Consider the following 14,266-nt stretch of genomic DNA (forward strand, 5'->3'; position numbering starts at 1 on the left):
CAAATACATACTCCCACCCAACCACAGGGCTTCCCCATTCCACATCTGCTCCAAAGATCCCATCCTGATGCTTTTAGCTTCTTTTCTTTGCCCTGCTCCCATTCCTTCTTTTTGTGGACTGACGTAGCTTCTCCAGAGGCAAGAAAGGATCTTCCCTCCTTAGTTGGGCGAAGAGGAGGGGAACTGAGCTCCGGATTGGAGGAGGCTTGTCAGAGAGGAAGAAGGAGGTGAGTTGTTTGAACATTCCCATGTTAATCATTTCTGCCCCGTCCACAAATCTCAGGCTGGTTTGTTGTTTGTTTCTCTCATATAGTCTCCATAGCCTATGTGGATTTCCAAGGAATGAAGAGATTCTTTGAATAACGACTTTCTGGTAGTAGTTTATTTGGGAGCACACTCTGTCTTTTCTACGTTTCGGAGGACTGGTTGACTGCAAAGACCAAGATTTGGCAAGGACAGATTCTCCTTGGAAATGGGAAGGAAGGAAGGAAGGAAGAAGACAGGCAGGAGGGACCTGGTGTAAAATAGAATAGAGAAACACTTCTTCTAGTTGGAAAGTTCTGAGCCAAGTTTGAAGGAATTTTTGCTTTAAATGTAAGAGGAAGGATAAGATTTATTCATGTTTTGTCAACAGGATAATGTGTGTTGTATTACAAAGTATATAGACATGCTTGAGTTGGCTTGCTGTTCGAACATCCACAGCCAATTAAAACAATACCAAAAATACCCCCTAGCTCAGACCTGAAAATGAGTTCACAATTCATATTTATGAAGTGCTCACTCCTGGCATAACCATCTCTCCCCCTCTCACTGCCTCGATTATCTGCCACTTCCTGAGCACTTATGACGGTTGTCTGCCTAGCTATCTGTGGGGGGTGGCTTCCAGGACCCACTGAGGATAACAAAATCCACAGACTCTCAAGTCCCTTATACCAAGTGGCCTAATACAATCGGCCCTCCCTCCATACCTGAGGGTTCTGCATCTGTGGATTCAACCAATAGTAGGTTGAATTCCGGAACCCACAGATATTGAGGGCCCGCAGAACCTGCCCATTTACTGTTTTTTTTTTTCCTCTCTCTTTTCTGTTTAAAGATAGTATGGCATATGCAGATCTGGTTCATAAATGAACATCACCATTTACTAGTTCTGTGAGCATAAGCAAGTTCTTTCATCTCTTTGACTATCAATTCCCATATGTGTAAAGCAGGAATGCTTCTCACTACCTTGCAGAATGGTTGAGAGCACTTAGTAATGCTACTAACGCCCTGCCTGGCCCACAGCAGATGCTCCAAACAGGCCAGCTACCATTTTTACTAACAAACCATAAATCCCTTGTGGAAGGGCCTGTGTCGCCAACCTTTTTATACCTGCAGCACCTCTCCGGTGTTTGACACATGACCTATAATGTTTGCTCTGCAATGCTCTGGCTGCCAACTGTTAGGATATTTCCATTGTCTCTTTAGAAAAGAATTTTGATGCATCCTTTCACTAAGAAAATTTACAAGCAGACACCACATGAAACATTTTCCCACCACTTACACGATCATGAAAACACACTAACACAGCCTTTTCCACTTCCAGCTGCTGCTGTATATTTACGAAGAGGAGAAACAACTTTCCAACGCTAAAGGTAGTGATGAAAAAGCATCCTGATGCTAGAAAGCAAGTTAGGAAAAAAGTTCACCTGGGGAAATATCTAACTAGATACACATCTGCCCATGCTGCGCACTGCTCTTGCAAATCAAAAGTGAGAGATGGGGAAATCTCTAATAAACTAAACAGCTAATATGATTTCCTTCTTCTGGGAAGATATCCTTAACCATTTCTTTAAAACAAAAAAACTAATATAACAATGGAATAGGGTGGGGGGCGGTGGATATATGTAGCAAAAGGCATAGTGACGGGTTAGAGAGGGGACAAGAAGGCAAGTGAGCCTGGTCTGAGATTACCCTTGTTCCCCAAAGATGTGCTCCATCTGCATCCTCCCCTCACCTCCAGCAAAGACCTGTGACGTCCCGCTTCGATCCCATACCCTCCCTCTGGCCTCTTTTTTGTCCGGCTGAGTAAAGGAGAAGCAATGCTGAAATGAGCCACAAACTGAGAGAATGACAAGAAACACTGCCAAGTGACCAGCCTGGAGAATGAAGGCAGCATCCCCAAAGCCAGCAGCTCCACCTTTTCTTAAAGGCACAGCAGGTGTAACCTGCCCCCAAGATGGCGCCTCCAAGCAGCACCCCACCAACACTGCATCTGGGGGTCTGACTAGCTGAGCCCTTTCTGTGGATCAGGGCTTTGCCATTCTGCAAGCTGTCCTGCTTCCGTTGGAATACACAAGCCCCTGGAAGAGTGGTAGTAACACTTGATTGTAATAATGCCTGCCTTGGGTGCAAGCCTGCAGTTTTACAGAGACTCTCCTATGTACAATGCCTTACTTCTCAAAGGATCTGGATCATAATCAGAGGCTCCTTCTGGTGGTTCAGAAGGACCCAAGCTTTAGAACCACTTGATCTCTCAGCCTCACACCCAGAATTTCTGACTGGTTACCTTTGTCTGGAAAATCTTTGCCTTCTTCGACTTGTGTGTGTGTGTGTGTGTGTGTGTGTGTGTGTGTGTGTGTGTGTGTGTTTTAATTAAAGTTTTTATTTTGAAACAATTGTATATGTACATGCAGTTGTAAACAATAAAACCAAGAGATCCCCTGTATCCTTTCTCCAGTTCCGGCCAGGGTAACATCTTGCAAAACTATAGACAATATCACAGCGAGGATATTGACATTGATACAGTCAAGATAGTGAACAATTCTATCACCACAGGATCTCTCATGTTGCCCTTTTATAACCACATCTACTTCCTTCCTGCTTCCATGCCCTCCCTAGCCTTGTACAACCGCTAATCTGTTCTCCATCTCTATAACTGTGTCATTTCAAGAATGTTGTATAAATGGAATCAGACGGTATGTAAACTTTTGAGACTGACTTTTTTTACTTCACATAATTCTCTAGAGATTCATCCAGGTCATTGTGTATGCCAACAGTTCATTTCTTTCTTTCTTTCTTTTTTTTTTTTTTTTTTTGGCTGAAGTGTATTCCATGATATGAATGTACTAGTTTGTTTATTCATTCACCCACTTAAGGACTGGGTTGTTTCCAGTTTTTGACTATTATAAATAAAGCTGCTCTAAACATTTGTGTATAGGTGTTTATGTGAGAATAACTCTTCAGTTCTCTGGAATAAGTGCCCAGGAGTGCAATTGCTGGGTTGTACGTTTAGCTTTTTAAGAAACTGCCAAAGCAGTTTTCAAGAGTAGCTGTACCATTTTACATTCCTACCAGCAATATATAAGTGATCCAGTTTCTCAACAGCCTCACCAACATTTGGTGTTGTTGGTATTTTTTATTTTAGCAATTCTGGTAGGTATGTAGTGATGTCTCACTGATGTTTTAATTTGCATTTCCTTAATAGCTAATAATGTTGAATGTCTTTTCAAGTGTTATCTGCCATCTATAGATCCTCTTTGGTAAAATGTCTCTTCATGTCTTTTGCCCATTTTGAATTGAATTGTTTGACTTTTTACTGTTGAACTTTGAGAGTTTTTTTTTCAAATGTATTCTATATACGAATCCATTGGTGAATATGTGGTTTGCAAATATTTTCCCCCAATCTATACCTTATCTTTTCATCTTCTTAACATAATCACAGAATAAAAGTTTTTAAATTTGATGAAATCCTATGTATCAATTTTTCCTGTTATGGATCATGCTTTTAGTGTCAAGTCTAAGAACTCTTTGTCTAGCCCTAGACACCCAATATGTTCTACATTTTTTCTAAAAGCGTTCTAAATTTTAGGTTTTACATTTAAATCTGTGATCGAAGACAGAAAACTTTCAGATAGTAACTGGTCTGCTCCAACATAGCTCCACAGAAAAAAACTGAGGATTCACTCTCCCCCATACCAGCAAAAGCTAAGTGGAGAACCTAGGCTTCTCTCCTCAGCCCACTCTAATGAGGCACCCCAATATCCCCACCAGGGTGGTGTCAGAAAAGGCCAAATAGGAAGCCAGCACTTTCTTCTATGCCAGTAACAAGTCTCCTCTCTCCTCCTCCACTCACCCCACACAGTGCTAGTGGGGACTATGTGGGGAGCCTGCACTTCTATCCTCACCAGGCAGAAGATACCCCTCCTTCTCTCCACTGGGGTGGTATCAGAGGTGGCCTAGTGGACAGTCAGAACTTTCACCATCACTCAGTGGTAACAAGGTCACCTCCACTGCAGTGTCCGTTAATGAAGAGCACATGGGGAGCTGGAACTCCCATCCAACAGTCATGAGGAGCCTCCTCCCTCTGGTGTCAACTGGGGCTGAGTGGGAAACCTGGACTTCCACTTCCACCTGGCAGTAATGAGGCAAAGGCCCTTCCCTGCCAGAGTGGTGTCAGATAAAGCCAGGTTTAAGTAAGATTCAGAGTCTCACAACACAATCTAAAAAGGCCTGTTTCAACTGAAAACCTATTGTCCTATCAAGAACCAGGAAGATCTCAAACTGAAAGAAAAAAATTAAAGTATGCCAACACCAAAATGACAGAGGTGTTAGAATTACCTGACAAACATTTTGAAGCAGCTATGATAATAATGCTTCAACAAGCAATTATGAATACTCTTAAATGAAAAAAATGGAAAACCTCAGAAAGAAATAGAAGAACTAAATGGAAATTTACAACTATTTGAAATTTCTATTGTTCTATCTTCCAGTTCACTGACTTCTTCCTCTGTCTCCTCGCTACTTCAGTTATTGAATAACTGAAAACAAATAACTAAAATAAATGCACAGTGGATGGGTTCAACAGCAGAATGGAGGACGCAGAGGAAAGAATCAGTGAAATGGAAGATAGAACAATAGGAATTAACAAATGGGAACAATAGGCAGAAAACAGACTGAAAAAAAACAACTGATCCAAACCTGCACAGGAACTAGTACTGAAATGTAAGTCGTTCTAAGGTGTAAAACACTGTGTTACCTCTGTAAGAGCAGTGGGCTTGGACTGAGGGATATATGGTCTCTAGAGGTGTAGAAGATGAGCTTCTATTTCCTCATCTGCTATGTTCTCCTCAATGGTTGGCTAAACAAATTGGTCTAGTCCCTTGATCTCTCCTTGTCCAGTGGACAAAGTGAAAGAATTAATGAAAGAAGTGTAAACAAAGCAAAGTAGAGTAAAAATAGAATACTTTCATCTTTAATGTGGCATCTTTGGTGGGACCAAGTCCACTAAGAAGGAAAGAATCACTGGCATTCAGGAGATACTGACACTAAGATCTGTAACTGTTGAGGAGTGTTTCTCATTTTTGCATTCATCCTCTTCAAAATCCTCTCATGGCTACCACTGCTTTAGGAAACACACAGATTTGATGTATAACACTGTCCACGGAACTTTCTTAACTACTCCATCGCTGTAACATTCAGAGTTACTTGTAAGGTTAAAAACATGAATGATTGAAGAGAGAAAATACACTGTGTAATCTACTTCCGCCAGAAGAAAGCCACAGGTTACAAAATGTCAGAACAGCATGAAACAAAGACACATCAAATAAATGAAACCTCCCCTCCGCCAGCCCAGCCCTGAAGAAAAGTGAGTCTCCCGGCATGCACCTCTGACCCTGCACTCTTACAGAAGCTGCAGGATGGGCACTAGAAACACTGGCAGAGTCTAGGTGTTCTTTTCCCCCTTAACAGAAATGAGTTCATTTAGAAAGAAACTGCAGCAACCTATCCTTCTTAGATTCTTAACAGGGAATATGTTTTATAAAGGGATGGGGGAAGATTTACTGTATTCTTCACCTCTAAAAAATCTTCCCCTGTAAAAATGGTGGTGTTAGCAAAACTCCCTGTGCAGAACATTTTCTTCTCGACTCTAATTATAGGTCTGAAATTCAGGCAAAATGCAAACAAAGAGACTCTGGAAGAGCTATGAGAAAGTGTCACAAGTTAATATAATGTGATTCCCTTCCCTGCCTTTCGGTTCTCAAATGCTCACTGAGAACTACACTAGTTTCATACAGAGTAACATGGACAGACCCAAGCTAAGGAAAATTGTGCAGCAAATTTGTTTTGGGGGCCCTTGGTGCCTGCTGACTTCCTTCTTCGCAGCTGCCTACAACTTTCCCCACCACTAATCTCTCATCCACCTCCCTCCCGAGCTCCCCATTGTCTCTGACTCTGATTCCCACCTGGTAGCAACATCAGCAGGCATTGTCCAGATTTTTGATGTATCACTCACTCCTCTGCCCTATAAAAACGTTACCATTGTTTCTCTCCTGCTCCAAGGTGCTACAGTCAGTTAGCCAGCTCATTGGGAAAACCCAGATAAAAGCATTCCTATTAAGCTGAAACAGGCTTGATGTGTTGCCTCCCCAGGGCATATGTATATTAATAGAGTTCAGGTGCTTTATCTGCAGGAAAAAAAAACTCCTGAGGATGGAATTTCAGAGGTAGGCCAATGTGGGAAATATTTGGATGTAGCCCACTTCCGATAATGTTTAAAAGGCAGTCTCCTGATCTGCCCACACCTCAAGTCTAACAGTGCCTGTCAAGACCATAAAGAAAGGAAGAGTAGCAGAACCGAAAGGATGCCTCCTCCAGGGAAACTCTGAAATGGTAATTAAGAGAAAAAAATTAGAATAAAAAATTGAATGTGAAGTCAAGAAAAATGTTTTTGTGATTTTTCACTTTGTAAGAAAATGAAGGATCAAAATCATAATGTTAGACCTGAAGGAAACCCTAGAAATTGTGGACGAAGAATGTTGCCTGCCACATCAGTAAACAAAGGATGTTGTGGTCATCAAGCCATCAGCCATTGCAGCTTCCCCTGATTGTGCACCCTGAGGGGATTCAGGATGGAAAAAAAGATCTAGGATATTGCCCCTAGATAGTTAAGATGCATATCAAAGGAATGATTTCAATGAGCTCTGACTCATGCATCTTCCCATACATAGAAAAGTGCTAAATTCACTAACTTGAGATGTCTGGTTTTTCTTTAAATCACAGTAATCTTTTGATTACTTGGTTTTTGTTGCAAAAACTCCTGTATATCCTTGCTTCTCCCTTACCTCTTCTGAACAGTCCATCAGAGCTATCGGAGAGGCTGTCTCCCAGGCTTACGTCCTCAGTATGTCCACTAAATAAAACATAATTCTCACCTTTTAGATGGTGCATTTTTTTCAGTTGACAAAATCAACTGTTACTACCCTTCTGTACAGAGAAGGAAACTGAATCCAGAGGCTTGCTCAAGATTACACCATGAATCAGTGTCAGAATCAAAATCAGAATCAGAATTTAGACTTGACTGCAAGTCCAGTGCTTCTTTTAGTACACCTCATTAGTGGTGTCGAGTTTCACAGACTAGATACCCAGAGATGAGAAAAATAACTTTCTGATGCTTTTCTCCATACTTCTTACATCATCATACTTGAATTTTGAATTTGTCACATTTCAATTCAACCCTTTCTATTTATAGAGTTAAAAGAGGACCTCTAATCAATGTCCACAAAATTATTGTCTGACAAAGATCAAACTAAAAGGAAAGACACAGGACTAGGCAGATTCTCTACAAGGCATGTGCAGATGTGCCAGCCAGCTGGCTTGGTAATGTGAATTTGGAAAATAGTCTGTTAGAAATGAGAAACTATAAGTTCAAGTCACATAAAAAATGAAATTAGTCCTTTCCATGTAGCTGGGGGGAAAATAACAATCTGCTGCATCAAACAGAGATTGGTGATACCCCGTCCTCCCCTTTGAACATTACATCGCTTTGTCCTGACTGTGAAAGCTCCAATTGCTGGAGGTCTGTGGCTCCTCCACCCTCTGGTAACCAATTATCTCACAGCTGCTTCTCTACCAAACAAAACACCCCAGGTCCCAAACTGACTTTACATCAAATGAAGCACAAAGCACAACAGAAAACCAAAAATGCCCTAAAGAAATTGCTCGAGTTTGGGATAACAAAGCCAGTATTAATCTTCCCAAACTCCACCCCAACCCCAATGTGTACAAAGTTCGGTACGTGAAGGGCAAGGAGTAAACTATCATCTGCAGGGTAGACTTAAAGTTACATAGGAGTAGAATCAGGAAAAGCCCTACATCTACACATTTTCTCTTCAGTCCCCTGTGTCCTTGAAGGAGATCTTCATTCATTCTCTGGTGCATCTCACTGCCTTGCTGACACTGTTAAAATATTCGTATCTTTTATGGGGTATGTGTCCTCCTTTAACATTTTCCCCCAGTTTTCCATTCATATAACTCAAAGACAAGAATTGTAGTGTCAGCCCCTTGCCTTCAGGGAAGGCAAGATTTGAGATTCGTTCTACTGCTCCTCGCTGGACTGCCTTGCGAGTAAACCCTCTATTCGCTGCAAACCTCAGTATCTCAGGACTTTGACTGGACAGCCGTGTGTCTGACAGGGTCTTGGTGTTCCAGGTGGGTGTCAGGCCTGAGCATCTGGGGTGGGAGAGCCGAGTTCAGGACGCTGGACCACCAGAGACCTCCCAGCCCCACATAACATCAATCAGTTAGAGCTCTCCCAGAGATCTCCATCTCAATGCTAAGACCCAGCTCCACTCAACAACCAGCAAGCTCCAGTGCTGGACACCCCCATGCCAAACAACTAGCAAGACAGGAACAACGCCACCCATTAGCAGAGAGGCTGCTTAAAATCATAGTAAGTTTACAGACACCCCAAAACACACCACCAGAATCAGTCCTGCCCACCAGAAAGACAATATCCAGCCTCATCCACCAGAACACAGGCACCAGTCCCCTCCACCAGGAAGCCTACACAACCCACTGAATCAACCTTACCCACTGGGGACACACACCAAAAACAATGGGAACTATGAACCTGCAACCTGTGAAAAGGAGACCCAAAACACAGTAAGTTAAGCAAAATGAGAAGACAGAGAAATAAGCAGCAGATAAAGGAGCAAACTAAAAACCCACCAGACCTAACAAATGAAGAGGAAATAGGCAGTCTACCTGAAAAAGAATTCAGAGTAATGATAGTAAAGATGATCCAAAATCTTGGAAATAGAACGGAGAAAATATACGAAACGTTTAACAAGGACCTAGAAGAACTAAAGAGCAAACAAACAATGATGAACAACACAATAAATGAAATTAAAAATTCTCCAGATGGATTCAATAGCAGAATAATTGAGGCAGAAGAACAGAAGTGACCTGGAATATAAAATAGTGGCAATAACTACTGCAGACTAGAATAAAGAATGAAAAGAATTGAGGACAGTCTCAGAGACATCTGGGACAACATTAAACTCACCAACATTCGAATTATAGGGGTCCCAGAAGAAGAAGAGAAAAAGATAGGGACTGAGAAAATATTTGAAGAGATTATAGTTGAAAACTTCCCTAATATGGGAAAGGAAATAGTCAGTCGAGTACAGAAAGCACAGAGAGTCCCATACAGGATAAATCCAAGGATAAACATCCCAAGACACATATTAATCAAACTATCAAAAATTAAATACAAAGAAAAAATATTAAAAGCAGCAAGGGAAAAGCAACAAATAACATACAAGGGAATCCCCATAAGCTTAACAGCTGATCTTTCAGCAGAAACTCTGCAAGCCAGAAGGGAGTGGCAGGACATATTTACAGTGATGAAAGGGAAAAATTTATGACCAAGATTACTCTACCCAGCAAGGACCCCATTCATATTCAACAGAGAAAATAAAACATTTACAGACAAGCAAAAGCTAAGAGAATTCAGCACCACCAAACCAGCTTTACAACAAATGTTAAAGGAACTTCTCTAGGCAGGAAACACAAGAGAAGGAAAAGACCTACAATAACAAACTCAAAACAATTAAGAAAATGGTAATATGAACGTACATATCGATAATTACCTTAAATGTAAATGGATTAAATGCTCCAAACAAAAGACATGGACTGGCCAAATGAATACAAAAACAAAACCCATATATATGCTATCTGCAAGAGACCCACTTCAGACCTCAGAATGCATACAGGCTGAAAGTGAGGGGATGGAAAAACATATTCCATACAAATGGAAATAAAAAGAAAGTTGGAGTAGCAATTCTCATATCAGACAAAATAGACTTTAAAATAAAGACTATTACAAGAGACAAAGAAGGACACTATATAATGATCAAGGGATCAATCCAAGAAGATATAAAAATTGTAAATATTTATGCACCCAATATAGGAGCACCTCAATACATAAGCAAATGCTAACAGCCATAAAAGGGGAAAGCGATAGTAACACAATCATAGTAGGGGACGTTAACACCTGACTTTCACCAATTGACAGATCATCCAATATGAAAATAAATAAGGAAACACAAGCTTTAAATGACACATTAAACAAGATGGACTTAATTGACATTAATAGGACATTCCATCCAAAAACAACAGAATACACTTTCCTCTCAAGTGCTCATGGAACATTCTCCAGGATAGATGATATCTTGGGTCACAAATCAAGCCTTGGTAGATTTAAGAAGACTGAAATCATATCAAGTATCTTTTCCTACCACAACACGATGAGACTAGATATCAATTACAGGAAAAATCTGTAAAAAATACAAACACAAGGAGGCTAAACAATACACTACAAAATAACCAAGAGATCACTGAAGAAATCAAAGAGGAAATCAAAAAATACCATGAAAAAAATGACAATGAAAACACGACAACCCAAAACCTATGGGATGCAGCAAAGGCAGTTCTAAGAAGGAAGTTTATAGCAATACAATCCTACCTCAAGAAACAAGAAATATCTCAAATAAACAACCTAACCTTACACCTAAAGCAAATAGAGAAAGAAGAACAGAAAAATCCAAAGTTTTCAGAAGGAAAGAAATCATAAAGATCAGATCAGAAATAAATGAAAAAGGAATGAAGGAAACAGTAGCAAAGATCAATAAAACTAAAAGGTGGTTCTTTCAGAAGATAAACAAAATTGATAAACCATTAGCCAGACTCATCAAGAAAAAAAAGGGAGAAGACTCAAATCAACAGAATTAGAAATGAAAAAGGAAAAGTAACTGACACTGCAGAAATACAAAGGATCATGAGCGATTACTACAAGCAACTGTATGCCAATAAAATGGACAACCTGGAACAAACGGACAAATTCTTAGAAAAACAAACCTTCCGAGACTAAACCAGGAAGAAACAGAAAATATGAACAGACCAATCACAAGCACTGAAATTGAAACTATGATTAAAAATCTTCCAACAAACAGAAGCCCAGGACCAGATGGCTTCACAGGCAAATTCTATCAAACATTTAGAGAAGAGCTAACACCTATCCTTCTCAAACTCTTCCAAAATATAGCAGAGGGAGGAACACTCCCAAACTCATTCTACGAGGCCACCATCACCCTGACACCAAAACAAGACAAAAATGTCACAAAAAAATAAAACTACAGACCAATATCACTGATGAACATAGATGAAAAAATCCTCAACAAAATACTAGCAAACAGAATCCAACAGCACATTAAAAGGATCATACACCATGATCAAGTGGGGTTTATCACAGGATTGCAAGAATTCTTCAATATAGGCAAAGCAGTCAATGTGATACACCATATTAACAAATTGAAGGAGAAAACCATATGATCTTCTCAATAGGTGCAGAAAAATCTTTCAACAAAATTTAATACTCATTTATGATAAAAACTCTCCAGAAAGTAGGCATAGAGGAAACTTACCTCAACATAATAAAGGCTATATATGACAAACACATAGCCAACATCATTCTCAACAGTGAAAAACTGAAACCATTTCCACTAAGATCAGGAAAAAGACAAGGTTGCCCACTCTCACCACCATTATTCAAAATAATTTTGGAAGTTTTAGCCACAGCAATCAGAGAAGAAAAAGAAATAAAAGGAATCAAAATCAGAAAAGAAATAAAACTCTCACTGTTTGCAGATGACATGATACTATACATAGAGAATCCTAAAGATACTACCAGAAAATAACTAGAGATAATCAATGAATTTGATAAAGTAGCAGGATACAAAATTAAGGCACAGAAATTTCTTGCATTCCTATAAACTAATGATGAAAAATCTGAAAGAGAAGTCAAGGAAACACTCCCATTTACCATTGCAACAAAAAGAATAAAATACCTAGGAATAAACTTACCTAAGGAGACAAAAGACCTGTATGCAGAAAACTATATGACACTGATGAAAGAAATTAAAGATCATACAAATAGGTGGAGAGATACACCATGTTCTTAGATTGGAAGAATCAACATTGTGAAAATGTCCCTACTACCCAAAGCAATCTACAGATTCAATGCAATCCCTATCAAACTACCACTGGCATTTTTCATAGAACTAGAACAAAAAGTTTCACAATTTATATGGAAACACAAAAGACCCCGAATAGCCAAAGCAATCTTGGGAAAGAAAAACAGAGCTGGAGGAATCAGGCTCCCTGACTTCAGACAATAATACAAAGCTACAGTAATCAAGACAGTATGGTACTGGCACAAAAACAGAAATACAGATTAATGGAACAGGATAGAAGCCCAGAGATAAACCCATGCACATGTGGTCAACTTATCTTTGATAAAGGAGACAAGAATATACAATGGAGAAAAGACAGCCTCTTCAATAAGTAGTGCTGGGAAAACTGGACAGCTACATGTAAAAGAATGAAATTAGAACACTCCCTAACACCATACACAAAAATAAACTCAAAATGGATTAAAGACCTAAATGTAAGGCCAAACACTATAAAACTCTTAGAGGAAAACACAGGCAGAACACTCTATGGCATAAATCACAGCAAGCTCCTTTTTGACCAACCTCCTAGAGAAATGGAACTAAAAACAAAAATAAACAAATGGGACCTAATGAAACTTAAAAGCTTTTGCACAGCCAAGGAAACCATAAACAAGACCAAAAGACAACCCTCAGAATGGGAGAAAATATTTGAAAATGAAGCAACTGACAAAGGAGTAATCTCCAAAATATACAAGCAGCTCATGCAGCTCAATATCAAAAAAAACAACCCAATCCAAAAACGGGCAGAAGACTGAAACAGACATTTCTCCAGAGAAAATATACGGTTTGCCAACAAGCACATGAAAGAATGCTCAATGTCATTAATCATTAGAGAAATGCAAATCAAAACTACAATGAGATATCATCTCACACCAGTCAGAATGGCCATCATCAAAAAATCTACAAACAATAAATGCTGGAGAGGGTGTGGAGAAAAGGGAACACTCTTGCACTGTTGGTGGGAATGTAAATTGATACAGCCACTATGGAGAACAGTATGGAAGTTCCTTAAAAATCTACAAATAGAACTACCACAGGACCCAGCAATCCCACTACTGGGCATGTACCCCAAGAAAACCATAATTCAAAAGTGTCATGTACCAAAATATTCATTGAAGCTCTATTTACAATAGCCAGGACATGGAAGCAACCTAAGTGTCCATCAACAGATGAATGGATAAAGAAGATGTTGCACATATATACAATGGAATATTACTCAGCCATAAAAAGAAACGAAACTGAGTTATTTGTAGTGAGGTGGATGGATCTAGAGTCTGTCATACAGAGTGAAGTAAGTCACAAAGAGAAAAACAAATACTGTATGCTAACACATATATATGGAATCTAAAAAAAGAAAAGAAAAGAAAAAAACAATGGTCATGAAGAACCTAGGGGCAAGATGGGGATAGAGACACAGACCTACTAGAGAATGGACTTGAGGGCATGGGGAGGGGGAAGGGTAAGTTGCGACAAAGTGAGAGAGTGGCATGGACATATATACACTACCAAATGCAAAACAGGTAGCTAGTGGGAAGCACCCGCATAGCAGAGGGAGACTAGCTCGGTGCTTTGTGACCACGTAGAGGAGTAGGATAGGGAATGTGGGAGGGAGGGAGATGCAAGAGGGAAGAGATATGGGGATATATGTATATGTATAACTGATTCACTTTGTTATAAAGCAGAAACTAACACACCATTGTAAAGCAATTATACTCCAATAAAGATGTTAAAAAAAAAAGTGTCATGTACCACAATGTTCATTGCAGCTCTATTTACAATAGCCAGGACATGGAAGCAACCTACGTGTCCATCAACAGATGAATGGATAAAGAAGATGTAGCACATATACACGATGGAATATTACTCAGCCATAAAAAGAAACGAAATTGAGTCATTTGTAGTGAGGTGGATGGACCTAGAGTCTGTCATACAGAGTG

This window comes from Mesoplodon mirus (assembly GCF_964341445.2).
Source record: "Mesoplodon mirus genome assembly, chromosome: 4".
In the NCBI taxonomy this organism is placed as follows: Eukaryota; Metazoa; Chordata; class Mammalia; order Artiodactyla; family Ziphiidae; genus Mesoplodon; species Mesoplodon mirus.